Here is a 14,669-nt window from a genome sequence, read left to right as displayed (position 1 = left end):
CCTCAATAATTGCAGAAGAAGTTCATCTGGACAATGGGGGAGTGGCCACTCAAAGGGGGTGTGTACTTAAGACACCCCCCATTTCAATCAGTGTAGTGTACCACACCGTAGTACCCCTTATACACATTATGCCACACTATAGTAGTGTACCTTATAACACATTAAGTCATGCAGTGGCTTTTATATATTATTCCGCACAGTAATGCCACTTACAGTGTAATGCCCCTTAAGGCTTACACATGATAGTAGGAGAGGGAGATGAGAGGAGAAGGAGGGGAGAGGAGTGGGCGGTAAGGAGTGAGAGGGAAGGGAGGGGATGGGTTTGGGGTTGCAGACACAAGGAAGTAAAATTCTCACCTTGTTGCTTTTCCCTCCTGAACTGTGCGGAGCACGTGGTGACAGTAGCATGTACCGCCTGTGAGGAGAGCAGATAAGTGGCTGGCAGGGACCCATAGTGTTCGCTGTCTCACAAAGGCAATGGCAGCATGCCCACAATGATCTAGTCTAAAAGGGGAGACCTGGGTCACTGCTTCCTGGGTTTTTTTAGATAAATATTTACTAGTCCCACTTCCTATTTGCAAACAGATATTGGTGTCCAATAAGGCGATCTCTGGTCCCTCTGCAGGACATTGTTACAGTGAAAAAAAAAATCACAAAACATTGCATAGTAAAACCCTGTCCATATATTAGACCTGTAAAGCAAAATAATACACAAACCAATTTTATAGAAGAAAACTCAAAACATTTTATTGTAAATGCAAAAAATATTCTAAATTCAAGTCACTGTGTGTCAGTGCACAGTCTGGAGCTGATGATGAAGCTTCCTGTGTCAGTGCACAGTCTGGAGCTGATGATGAAGCTTCCTGTGTCAGTGCACAGTCTGGAGCTGATGGTAGAGCTTGCTGTGTCAGAGCACAGTCTGGAGCTGATGATGAAGCTTCCTGTGTCAGTGCACAGTCTGGAGCTGATGATGAAGCTTGCTGTGTCAGAGCACAGTCTGGAGCTGATGATGAAGCTTCCTGTGTCAGTGCACAGTCTGGAGCTGATGATAAAGCATGCTGTGTCAGAGCACAGGGCCTAATTCAGACCCGCTTGCGAGCGCTGAGCGCTCGCAAGCGGGTCGATGGTGCCCGCATGCGCACGACGGAGGGAGCTCCGTCGTGCGCACGTGCGAGACCCACATAGCGACAGCCAAGCTGTTGCTATGGGTCTCGCACCAAAGGGGGCGTGCTGTCGATGGTGATTGACAGCACGCCCCCTTTGGTGGGCGTGCCGGGGTCGTTGCTGCCCAGACGGAGGCGTTCCCATGGGAACGCCTTCCGTCTGGAGCCGGCCCCACTGACATCACAAGTGATGTCAGTGGGAGTGCTCTCGGCTCTGATAGAGCCAAAAGCACTCCAGGGCTTGCGGCAACGAGACCCTACCACAGGGTCTCGTCGCAAGCCCGATGGTCGCGATGGTCACCATCATGATGGACGCTCGCATAAGCTGTGGGTGATGACCCACAGCTATGCGAGCGTCCAAGAGGCCGCTCCATTTTTAGGTAGGAGGGCCCTGATTCAGAGCGAGCGCTCTGGTCAGAGCGTCCGGCTCTAAATCAGGCCCACAGTCTGGAGCTGATGACGAAGCATGCTGTGTCAGAGCACAGTCTGGAGCTGATGATGAAGCTTGCTGTGTCAGCACAGTCTGGAACTGATGATGAAGCTTTCTGTGTCAGAGCACGGCCTGGAGCTGATGGTAGAGCTTGCTGTGTCAGTGCACAGCCTGGAGCTGATGATGAAGCTTTCTGTGTCAGTGCACAGCCTGGAGCTGATGATGAAGCTTGCTGTGTCAGTGCACAGCCTGGAGCTGATGATGAAGCTTTCTGTGTCAGTGCACAGCCTGGAGCTGATGATGAAGCTTGCTGTGTCAGAGCACAGTCTGGAGCTGATGATGAAGCTTGCTGTGTCAGAACACAGTCTGGAACTGATGACGAAGCTTGCTGTGTCAGAGCACAGTCTGGAACTGATGATGAAGCATGCTGTGTCAGAGCACAGTCTGGAGCTGATGATGAAGCTTGCTGTGTCAGAGCACAGTCTGGAACTGATGATGAAGCATGCTGTGTCAGAGCACAGTCTGGAGCTGATGGTAGAGCTTGCTGTGTCAGTGCACAGTCTGGAGCTGATGGTAGAGCTTGCTGTGTCAGTGCACAGTCTGGAGCTGATGGTAGAGCTTGCTGTGTCAGAGCACAGTCCGGAGCTGATGGTAGAGCTTGCTGTGTCAGTGCACAGCCTGGAGCTGATGGTGAACTTGCTGTGTCAGAGCACAGTCTGGAACTGATGGTAGAGCTTGCTGTGTCAGAGCACAGTCTGGAACTGATGGTAGAGCTTGCTGTGTCAGAGCACAGTCTGGAGCTGATGGTAGAGCTTGCTGTGTCAGTGCACAGCCTGGAGCTGATGATGAAGCTTCCTGTGTCAGTGCACAGTCTGGAGCTGATGATGAAGCTTCCTGTGTCAGTGCACAGTCTGGAGCTGATGATGAAGCTTGCTGTGTCAGAGCACAGTCTGGAGCTGATGATGAAGCTTCCTGTGTCAGTGCACAGTCTGGAGCTGATGATAAAGCATGCTGTGTCAGAGCACAGGGCCTAATTCAGACCCGCTTGCGAGCGCTGAGCGCTCGCAAGCGGGTCGATGGTGCCCGCATGCGCACGACGGAGGGAGCTCCGTCGTGCGCACGTGCGAGACCCACATAGCGACAGCCAAGCTGTTGCTATGGGTCTCGCACCAAAGGGGGCGTGCTGTCGATGGTGATTGACAGCACGCCCCCTTTGGTGGGCGTGCCGGGGTCGTTGCTGCCCAGACGGAGGCGTTCCCATGGGAACGCCTTCCGTCTGGAGCCGGCCCCACTGACATCACAAGTGATGTCAGTGGGAGTGCTCTCGGCTCTGATAGAGCCAAAAGCACTCCAGGGCTTGCGGCAACGAGACCCTACCACAGGGTCTCGTCGCAAGCCCGATGGTCGCGATGGTCACCATCATGATGGACGCTCGCATAAGCTGTGGGTGATGACCCACAGCTATGCGAGCGTCCAAGAGGCCGCTCCATTTTTAGGTAGGAGGGCCCTGATTCAGAGCGAGCGCTCTGGTCAGAGCGTCCGGCTCTAAATCAGGCCCACAGTCTGGAGCTGATGACGAAGCATGCTGTGTCAGAGCACAGTCTGGAGCTGATGATGAAGCTTGCTGTGTCAGCACAGTCTGGAACTGATGATGAAGCTTTCTGTGTCAGAGCACGGCCTGGAGCTGATGGTAGAGCTTGCTGTGTCAGTGCACAGCCTGGAGCTGATGATGAAGCTTTCTGTGTCAGTGCACAGCCTGGAGCTGATGATGAAGCTTGCTGTGTCAGTGCACAGCCTGGAGCTGATGATGAAGCTTTCTGTGTCAGTGCACAGCCTGGAGCTGATGATGAAGCTTGCTGTGTCAGAGCACAGTCTGGAGCTGATGATGAAGCTTGCTGTGTCAGAACACAGTCTGGAGCTGATGACGAAGCTTGCTGTGTCAGAGCACAGTCTGGAACTGATGATGAAGCATGCTGTGTCAGAGCACAGTCTGGAGCTGATGATGAAGCTTGCTGTGTCAGTGCACAGTCTGGAGCTGATGGTAGAGCTTGCTGTGTCAGTGCACAGCCTGGAGCTGATGACGAAGCTTGCTGTGTCAGTGCACAGTCTGGAGCTGATGACGAAGCTTGCTGTGTCAGAGCACAGTCTGGAACTGATGATGAAGCATGCTGTGTCAGAGCACAGTCTGGAGCTGATGGTAGAGCTTGCTGTGTCAGTGCACAGTCTGGAGCTGATGGTAGAGCTTGCTGTGTCAGTGCACAGTCTGGAGCTGATGGTAGAGCTTGCTGTGTCAGAGCACAGTCCGGAGCTGATGGTAGAGCATGCTGTGTCAGAGCACAGTCTGGAGCTGATGATGAAGCTTGCTGTGTCAGCACAGTCTGGAACTGATGATGAAGCTTGCTGTGTCAGAGCACAGTCTGGAACTGATGGTAGAGCTTGCTGTGTCAGAGCACAGTCTGGAGCTGATGGTGAAGCTTTCTGTGTCAGTGCACAGCCTGGAGCTGATGATGAAGCTTGCTGTGTCAGTGCACAGCCTGGAGCTGATGATGAAGCTTTCTGTGTCAGTGCACAGCCTGGAGCTGATGATGAAGCTTGCTGTGTCAGAGCACAGTCTGGAGCTGATGATGAAGCTTGCTGTGTCAGAACACAGTCTGGAGCTGATGACGAAGCTTGCTGTGTCAGAGCACAGTCTGGAACTGATGATGAAGCATGCTGTGTCAGAGCACAGTCTGGAGCTGATGATGAAGCTTGCTGTGTCAGTGCACAGTCTGGAGCTGATGGTAGAGCTTGCTGTGTCAGTGCACAGCCTGGAGCTGATGACGACGCTTGCTGTGTCAGTGCACAGTCTGGAGCTGATGACGAAGCTTGCTGTGTCAGAGCACAGTCTGGAACTGATGATGAAGCATGCTGTGTCAGAGCACAGTCTGGAGCTGATGGTAGAGCTTGCTGTGTCAGTGCACAGTCTGGAGCTGATGGTAGAGCTTGCTGTGTCAGTGCACAGTCTGGAGCTGATGGTAGAGCTTGCTGTGTCAGAGCACAGTCCGGAGCTGATGGTAGAGCTTGCTGTGTCAGTGCACAGCCTGGAGCTGATGGTGAACTTGCTGTGTCAGAGCACAGTCTGGAACTGATGGTAGAGCTTGCTGTGTCAGAGCACAGTCTGGAACTGATGGTAGAGCTTGCTGTGTCAGAGCACAGTCTGGAGCTGATGGTAGAGCTTGCTGTGTCAGTGCACAGCCTGGAGCTGATGATGAAGCTTCCTGTGTCAGTGCACAGTCTGGAGCTGATGATGAAGCTTCCTGTGTCAGTGCACAGTCTGGAGCTGATGATGAAGCTTGCTGTGTCAGAGCACAGTCTGGAGCTGATGATGAAGCTTCCTGTGTCAGTGCACAGTCTGGAGCTGATGATAAAGCATGCTGTGTCAGAGCACAGGGCCTAATTCAGACCCGCTTGCGAGCGCTGAGCGCTCGCAAGCGGGTCGATGGTGCCCGCATGCGCACGACGGAGGGAGCTCCGTCGTGCGCACGTGCGAGACCCACATAGCGACAGCCAAGCTGTTGCTATGGGTCTCGCACCAAAGGGGGCGTGCTGTCGATGGTGATTGACAGCACGCCCCCTTTGGTGGGCGTGCCGGGGTCGTTGCTGCCCAGACGGAGGCGTTCCCATGGGAACGCCTTCCGTCTGGAGCCGGCCCCACTGACATCACAAGTGATGTCAGTGGGAGTGCTCTCGGCTCTGATAGAGCCAAAGGCACTCCAGGGCTTGCGGCAACGAGACCCTACCACAGGGTCTCGTCGCAAGCCCGATGGTCGCGATGGTCACCATCATGATGGACGCTCGCATAAGCTGTGGGTGATGACCCACAGCTATGCGAGCGTCCAAGAGGCCGCTCCATTTTTAGGTAGGAGGGCCCTGATTCAGAGCGAGCGCTCTGGTCAGAGCGTCCGGCTCTAAATCAGGCCCACAGTCTGGAGCTGATGACGAAGCATGCTGTGTCAGAGCACAGTCTGGAGCTGATGATGAAGCTTGCTGTGTCAGCACAGTCTGGAACTGATGATGAAGCTTTCTGTGTCAGAGCACGGCCTGGAGCTGATGGTAGAGCTTGCTGTGTCAGTGCACAGCCTGGAGCTGATGATGAAGCTTTCTGTGTCAGTGCACAGCCTGGAGCTGATGATGAAGCTTGCTGTGTCAGTGCACAGCCTGGAGCTGATGATGAAGCTTTCTGTGTCAGTGCACAGCCTGGAGCTGATGATGAAGCTTGCTGTGTCAGAGCACAGTCTGGAGCTGATGATGAAGCTTGCTGTGTCAGAACACAGTCTGGAGCTGATGACGAAGCTTGCTGTGTCAGAGCACAGTCTGGAACTGATGATGAAGCATGCTGTGTCAGAGCACAGTCTGGAGCTGATGATGAAGCTTGCTGTGTCAGTGCACAGTCTGGAGCTGATGGTAGAGCTTGCTGTGTCAGTGCACAGCCTGGAGCTGATGACGAAGCTTGCTGTGTCAGTGCACAGTCTGGAGCTGATGACGAAGCTTGCTGTGTCAGAGCACAGTCTGGAACTGATGATGAAGCATGCTGTGTCAGAGCACAGTCTGGAGCTGATGGTAGAGCTTGCTGTGTCAGTGCACAGTCTGGAGCTGATGGTAGAGCTTGCTGTGTCAGAGCACAGTCTGGAGCTGATGGTAGAGCTTGCTGTGTCAGTGCACAGTCTGGAGCTGATGGTAGAGCTTGCTGTGTCAGAGCACAGTCCGGAGCTGATGGTAGAGCTTGCTGTGTCAGTGCACAGCCTGGAGCTGATGGTGAACTTGCTGTGTCAGAGCACAGTCTGGAACTGATGGTAGAGCTTGCTGTGTCAGAGCACAGTCTGGAACTGATGGTAGAGCTTGCTGTGTCAGAGCACAGTTTGGAGCTGATGGTAGAGCTTGCTGTGTCAGTGCACAGCCTGGAGCTGATGATGAAGCTTACTGTGTCGGTGCACAGTCTGGAGCTGATGACGAAGCTTGCTGTGTCAGAGCACAGTCTGGAGCTGATGGTAGAGCTTGCTGTGTCAGAGCACAGTCTGGAGCTGATGGTAGAGCTTGCTGTGTCAGTGCACAGTCTGGAGCTGATGGTAGAGCTTGCTGTGTCAGTGCACAGCCTGGAACTGATGGTGAACTTGCTGTATTAGTTCACAGCATGGATCGGATGGTGGAGATTGCTGTGTATAGTATTTAGCCTGGAGTAATGTTGATTACTTGTCCAGTACTATACTATGCTGCTCTCCTGTTCACCCTCAGCTTTGAGATCAACAAAGATCTGGATGAAATAATGGTGGTCGGCATGGAAGCGCAGCATCTTTGAGCTCATGAAATTAATGATGTAGAGGCAACGGCTCCAAAAGTCTTCCTTTGAACTTTCCACTAGGAATGGCTTCATTGGATAGGAGATCTCACTACCCACGTATGCGTAGGATATATACAGACATGTGGATAGAAATGCCAGTAGGTCTTGCTCACTGTCCAACTCTGATAGATTGAACTCTCGGCAGAGCATGTAGAGGAACACTACATTGGCCGGGTTGATGAAGCCTTCTTCCTGCCAGCATCGAGTGAGAGAGTCGTCTATACTTGTCATCCATAAAATGATATCTGTAGGTGACAGATTGTTCAGCTGGTGACAACTTTCACAGATGAACTCGGCAAAGCAGCTCAGGAGCTCGCTGGTGGATGCCTGCATCTTTGTGCATTTTGGATTCAAGCACACTTGCTGGTCTTCAACAACATTAGAAGCAAACTTCTTAGCAAAAGTGTTGTCTGAGGCCTGCGTGAAAATTGTTAAATCAACACAGGATAGAGAATCCTTCATGCTCTCTCTGATGAGATGAGTGACATCGGTTTCACCATGTCAGTGTTGTCTCCTCTTAGCCATAAATCGCCTAAAACGCCAGATGAGTGACTGTCTTTCGACAGATCTTCCAGTCTTGCTGTTCTCGACAGCAGTGTGATGGGTCACAGTTGATAATTCTTCCTTGGGCTGACCCGTCTTTTGGAAGCACCGAAATGGGAAACAATTCCACATTCCTATTCTTTATCTACGGTACCTGCAAGCAGAAATGCGTGCAGGAATCAAATTCAGATTCAGATCTGTGGTGGTTCTGACTGCAGCAGACAATCAGATAGGCACAATCCGTTTCCAGCACTTTGTGAAAGAAGCTGCCCGTTTGTAGACTAGGCAGCGACTGAGTCCAGGAGGTTGTTGTCAGAGGTACTCTGCTTACATTCTGCATTGTGACACGGAATGATGATTGTGATGCGTTATTTATGCTAATGAGCTACTGATAACATTCTAGACAATTCAAAAAGTGACATAACCTTATGTGAGTACACTGAATGTGCTGGCCAGGCAACAGCAGAAAACTATAGTAAACCAATTTAGCACTGATTATCTATGTCCAGTGTGTAAATATTAAGAGTAAAATCATTAACTGAATACGCAAGTCTGTGGCACCCAGGTAGCACAAGCCATCAAAATGAAATTATAGTTTTTGAAATTCATTATAGCAATTACCTAAAATAAATCATTAACTCTGAGGTTCTGTGTGAGATTTTTGTGTAATCCTAATAAATTAAAACCCCTTATAACAAACCCGTGTTAAAGCAAAGTCCAAAGAAGAGGGAGTCAATTTACATTTCACTGACATAGAAAATCTCATTTATGTTGGCAGAGATTTGTCTTAACAGTGTTTTCTGTATCTGGTTTAGCTTATACACCCGAACCCTTTACCTTAGATATTGGTTACAGGTGAAGGTAAGGAGCTCTGCTCGCCGACTAAAACTGCATCTTTACAGTGAGTTTTAGGTCCAGAACATGCCGTGGCTTTGTCACCATAGTGAGAAACATGTCCTGATGTATTAGATATGTACTATATATTATAAGGACACTTTTATGTATTCATTTTTATCACAACTGAGGCGCCAAATTCAAAAGTGCTCTCTCTGGGGGAGATGTATTATAGCCGCATGCATCATGCCCCTAAAATTGTCCCTGCTTCACCTCTTTAACGAGGCAAAGCAGGAAGCAGTACTGACGAGATGTAATAACAAGTTATAACGCCCCCCTCCGGCGATCCCTACCAGACCCCACAGTGCATTAGCCTAGCGCTGTGTATTACCTTAGGCCGGCTCCACTGGGCATACACGAGATCTCACATGAAGCCCGGAGTCGGCAGCCGCGGCAACCAGGGACGGTGCTGTCCCTGCTGTGGTGATAGGGAAACATCAGCTGCAGTCATACATTGGGTGGTACATCGGCGCACTATCTTCTAGATAGCGGCGCCAATAATGACAGTGGTACATATCATTTTCCACCCAACCCCATATTAATACATGGGGAAGAAGCAGTATCAGCGCACATAACGTGCACTGATACCACTAATTTCCCTAACGCCTGTTCATACATCTCGTCCTCTGTGCAGCTGCCTACGGCTATCGGCGATGTATCAGACGATCTCTGCAGTGTGGATGATGCTGTAACTAAGCAGACATAAAGGCAGTGCTACACATTATTACTGTGTGTGTCTGCGCTGTAAGATGCCGGTGTCTGCTCTCACATACACACTAGTAGGTAACATGCTGTGTGTATTATAATAGTATACAGGACCGGATTATAGGCAGGGCGGACGGGGCGGTCATCCAGGGGCCCCCACGCCAGTGCCAGATTAAGTTCCAAAAGGGCCTGGAGCTGACATTTATTTAGGGGCTTTTGTGTGCTGCTAGAGAGGGTGTGACCAGCGCTGTGCAGTGTGACTATTGATGTGGGTGCATAACTAGCGGTGTGGTTTGCACAGGGGGTGTGGCCTGTGCCGTGAGGCTCCACGGAGGGCACAGCTAGCACCTACCTTCAACCACTTTATAGTGGAGCTACTGTATATCAAAAATTATATTTTGTTTTGTAAAAGGGTGTGATCTGTGGGCCTGATTCAGAGACGGTCACAATGCCGATGTTTTCACAAATGGCTGATTTTCTTCTACTGCGCATGCGTGTATGTCACACTGCCCATGTGCTGCAATGGGCCTGCGACAGCTGTCGCAGTGAGGATTTTTCTGCAAATTAATTGACAGGCTTAGGTATTAAACACAATGTAATATGGAGGTATGTTACAATAAGCAGCATTTTGTGTAACTTAAATGACTGAGGGGTCTAGTTACTAAGCAGTGTTAGGAGACAGAGTGAAAAGTGATAAGGTGCCAGCCAATCAGCTCCCAGCTGTAATTTTTCAAACACAGCCTGTGAGATGGCAGTTAGGAGCTGATTGGCTGGCACCTTGTCACTTTTCACTCTGTCTCCTAACACTGCTTAGTAAATAGACCCCTGATTGTTTTATGTATCTATGAGTTTATAATGTCTTGTGCCTTTTGCTAAAGATTATACGTTGGCATTATAATATTATTTATGCTGTATAAACATTTAAGGCAGACTTTAACTTTAAAAGGAAAAATGTGTTTAGGGGCCTATTCATGATCCCGAACAGACCTGATGCACATGCAGAAACGCTAGTCCACATGTTTTCACTTTTCTGTAACAGCCGCCTAGGATTCAGCAAACTTTAGTTAAGATGGTGAAGATTCCTGGAGCCTCGCTCCTTCCAATGGGAAGAAGGACTGAGGTTGCGAAAAGGGATCCAAGCAGATCCCTTCACCACCTCTGCACTGTGAGCCCTCAGGTCACACATGTGCAGTCAGCTGGGTCGTCTGGGGTAGTGTAAAGGTTGGTACACACTAGAAGATATGTCGCCCTGATCCCGCGGATCAGGCCATCCAGGGCCTAAACCTAACCCTCCCCCCTTAGTGCCAAACCCTAACCATCCCCCCTAGGGGTGCCAAACCCTAACCTCCCCCCCAAAACCTACCACTAACCCCACTAAGCTTACTAAACCTAATCCTCCCCACTTAGTGCCTCAACCCAACCTCCGCAGTGGTGCCTAACCCTAACCGTTCCCCCTAAGGGTGCCAAACCCCAACCTCCCCCCCAAAATTAACCCCGCTAAGCTCTCTAAACCTAACCCTCACCCTGCAGCTAACTCTAAGGGCTCCCCGGACTTACCTCATTCGGGCATGCGTCCTTCGGCATTCCGACATCAGGATTAAGCTAGGCATCGGTATTTCGACACCTATCTTAAGTCCCTCGTCCGGGATACTGTTGTCGGTTATGAGACCGGCGCTGCATTGCGGCATCGTATGGGACATACTCCAAGAAGACGACAACAGCACTGTCCTGCATAGTATATGTATAGGAGAAGAACACAGTCTATGATGTCACACTATAGGGATAGGCAGCCCCGTAACAGAGTGCCAGTACGCCATAACCCTGCGCCCCATGCCACTTCACCATGTAAATAAGGTGCTGCTTGGGGCATCTGAAGGTCGCTCCGAGCAGCAGTACAGAGCCCACGGGACTGTGGAAGACGTCATGAGATGAGCCTATCCCAACACAGTGCAGGAGATGGGAATAAGGAGTAGAGCACGGGATGCAGCCACTGGTTCTGCTGTCAGGGCACCCCGCTCTGTGCGACTGGGAGTAGGGACTGCAAAACTGCTGAATGGGGATTAAAGTCTGAGCCTGTGTTTACATACATGAAACCATAATTAATGTCCACTCACTTCTCAAAATCCACCCACTGGAAGAGTTCTTTATGCTTCTGATTATCCCTTTCTGTTTTTGCTTTCTGCTTCTTCTTCTGGAGAAAACACTCTTTATATGGTTTATCTTCAATATCTACATCCCCAGGTAAAATGAATGTGCCATGCACAGGATGACATGACGGCAAGTAATAAGTAAATGTGTACCTGTGACGTGAATAAGGGGGCGGAGCTTCAGATAGCCACGGTGGGGGGACCGTGCTTCGGTCGGCTGTGGGCGGGGCTTCGCGCACCTGGCGGCGGGGTGGGTAGCGGGTGAAACTGTGAATAGGTTGGGCCTCGCCCTCGGGGTATGAATGTGCTGAGCATCAGACGGCCGCTTGTGGTGACAGGAACGTTTTTTTTTACCTGTCAACACTGCACTGTCTGCAATGAAGCCTGTGGGCCTATTCTTATGGGAGGCCTGGAGCTGGAGCTCCACCCGCCCCATTGTTAATCCGGCCCTGGCGGGACACACCCATTTTTTGGGACTGTCCTGCTGTCCCACCCGCGGGCCGCAGTGTCCTGCGGTGGGGGGGAAGTTGGGGAAAGCATACAGCATTTTCCTCTGTTTTCCTCGTAATGCTTGCGGTAAAAAAGCACTGCGTTCACATCCGATAGTGGTCGATGTACCAATGTTTTCATAAACTTCCAGGAGATGACGTGGGGCAGTGGGCGTCTCTGCATTCGCTAAGGGGAGTCTGCATGCATAAAGTGAACACTCGTACAGGTACGATGGGCGTGCTTATGCCTTGGCGAGCGATCGCTCCCCACTGCGTCACTTTCAAATATTTGCATACGCATCATGCGAGTGTACGCTCATAGTGACCGGGTCTGAATCAGGCCCAAAGTACCAAATAATCATGTTGGTACTTTATCTTACAGGCTATTTTTGAAAAATGACAGGAGCTGATTGGTTGGTACTTTATCTCTTTTCACTTTATCTCTCTCCAAGCTTTGATAAATCTCCACTTTGGAAAGAGAAGTGGAGAAGTTGCCCACAGCAACCAATCAGCTTCTGTCTTATCTAGCACAGTAGACGCTGTTTGGTTGCCTTGGGCAACTTCTCCATTTTATTGCTTTCCAAGGCTTGCTACATTTCCGTTTATTGAATAAGATAAGGTGGGAGTGTGGTGGTGGCAGTTGGGGTCAGGCCCGGCGACAGGGGGGGACAAAGGGTACACCTGTACCGGGCTCCGAGGTCCAGAAGGGCCCCGAGGCCCAGATGGGCACAAAGCAGGTCCGCGGATGGCAGACTCAGTGCTCCGAGCCACGACCCCCGGTACCCATATCCGTAGCCCAGATCTTTTGTAGTCTGGCCCGAGCAGCGCTGGGTTCGACTTGCCTGTAGCTCTGATCTGACCCGAGCCAGACATGAGCTTTCCAGTAAGCAACATGGCGGCGTGACGTCATACGCCACGCCGCCGCACATCATCCCTGTCTGCCAGGCACACAGTGGACTACACTGCGATGGTGAGGGGCTGGGTGCAGAGGAAGGAGGCGGGGCTGGGGGCAGCGGCTGAAGAAGGTGAAGGTGGCTGAGGGCTGGTGAAGTTGAAGGGGCTGAGGGCTGGGAAAGGTGACAGATGCTGGGGAAGGTGAAGGATGCTGAGGGCTCGGGAAGGTGAAGGATGCTGAGGGCTCGGGAAGGTGAAGGATGCTGAGAGCTGGGGAAGGTGAAGAATGCTGAGGGCTGGGGAAGGTGAAGGATGCTGAGGGCTCGGGAAGGTGAAGGATGCTGAGGGCTGGGGAAGGTGAAGGGGGCTGAGGGCTGGGGAAGGTGAAGGATGCTGAGGGCTCGGGAAGGTGAAGGATGCTGAGGGCTCGGGAAGGTGAAGGGGGCTGAGGGCTGGGAAAGGTGACGGATGCTGGGGAAGGTGAAGGATGCTGAGGGCTGGGGAAGGTGAAGGATGCTGAGGGCTAGGAAAGGTGAAGGATGCTGAGGGCTCGGGAAGGTGAAGGGGGCTGAGGGCTGGGGAAGGTGATGGATGCTGGGGAAGGTGAAGGATGCTGAGGACTGGGGAAGGTGAAAGATGCTGAGGGCTGGGGAAGGTGAAGGATGCTGAGGGCTGGGGAAGGTGAAGGATGCTGAGGGCTCGGGAAGGTGAAGGGGGCTGAGGGCTGGGGAAGGTGATGTATGCTGGGGAAGGTGAAGGATTCTGAGGGCTCAGGAAGGTGAAGGATGCTGAGGGCTCGGGAAGGTGAAGGTGGCTGAGGGCTGGGGAAGGTGACGGATGCTGGGGAAGGTGAAGGATGCTGAGGGATGGGGAAGGTGACAGATGCTGGGGAAGGAGAAGGATTCTGAGGGCTCAGGAAGGTGAAGGATGCTGAGGGCTTGGGAAGGTGAAGGGGGCTGAGGGCTGGGGAAGGTGACGGATGCTGGGGAAGGTGATGGATGCTGAGGGCTGGGGAAGGTGAAGGATGCTGGGGAAGGTGAAGGATGCTTTGGACTGTGGAAGGTGAAGGATGCTGAGGGTTCGGGAAGTTGAAGGATACTGAGGGCTCGGAAAGGTGAAGGATGCTGACGGCTCGGGAAGGTGAAGGATGCTGAGGGTTCGGGAAGGTGAAGGATGCTGAGGGTTCGGGAAGGTGAAGGATGCTGAGGGCAGGGGAAGGTGAAGGATGCTGAGGGCTAGGAAAGGTGAAGGATGCTGAGGGCTCGGGAAGGTGAAGGGGGCTGAGGGCTGGGGAAGGTGATGGATGCTGGGGAAGGTGAAGGATGCTGAGGACTGGGGAAGGTGAAAGATGCTGAGGGCTGGGGAAGGTGAAGGATGCTGAGGGCTGGGGAAGGTGAAGGATGCTGAGGGCTCAGGAAGGTGAAGGGGGCTGAGGGCTGGGGAAGGTGATGTATGCTGGGGAAGGTGAAGGATTCTGAGGGCTCAGGAAGGTGAAGGATGCTGAGGGCTCGGGAAGGTGAAGGTGGCTGAGGGCTGGGGAAGGTGACGGATGCTGGGGAAGGTGAAGGATGCTGAGTGATGGGGAAGGTGACAGATGCTGGGGAAGGAGAAGGATTCTGAGGGCTCAGGAAGGTGAAGGATGCTGAGGGCTTGGGAAGGTGAAGGGGGCTGAGGGCTGGGGAAGGTGACGGATGCTGGGGAAGGTGATGGATGCTGAGGGCTGGGGAAGGTGAAGGATGCTGGGGAAGGTGAAGGATGCTTTGGACTGTGGAAGGTGAAGGATGCTGTTGGCTCGGGAAGTTGAAGGATACTGAGGGCTCGGAAAGGTGAAGGATGCTGACGGCTCGGGAAGGTGAAGGATGCTGAGGGTTCGGGAAGGTGAAGGATGCTGAGGGTTCGGGAAGGTGAAGGATGCTGAGGGTTCAGGAAGTTGAAGGGGGCTGAGGGCTGGGAAAGGTGATGGATGCTGGGGAAGGTGAAGGATGCTGAGGGCTGGGGAAGGTGAAGGATGCTGCGGGCTGGGGAAGG

The 14,669-nt window shown here is 52.1% G+C and overlaps 1 pseudogene; it reads right to left on the bottom strand.

Annotated features, from left to right (window-relative positions):
- Positions 1-6,832: 6,832 nt before the first annotated feature.
- Positions 6,833-7,645, bottom strand: LOC148533708 (cyclin-dependent kinase 5 activator 1-like; annotated as a pseudogene).
- Between the last annotated feature and the right edge of the window lie 7,024 nt (positions 7,646-14,669).

This window comes from Taudactylus pleione, unplaced genomic scaffold (genome assembly GCF_031769625.1).
Source record: "Taudactylus pleione unplaced genomic scaffold, aTauple2 ptg000070l, whole genome shotgun sequence".
Taxonomy (NCBI): domain Eukaryota; kingdom Metazoa; phylum Chordata; class Amphibia; order Anura; family Myobatrachidae; genus Taudactylus; species Taudactylus pleione.
The sequence above is the reverse complement of the archived record's forward strand: the minus strand, read 5'-3'. Positions and strand labels throughout refer to the sequence as shown.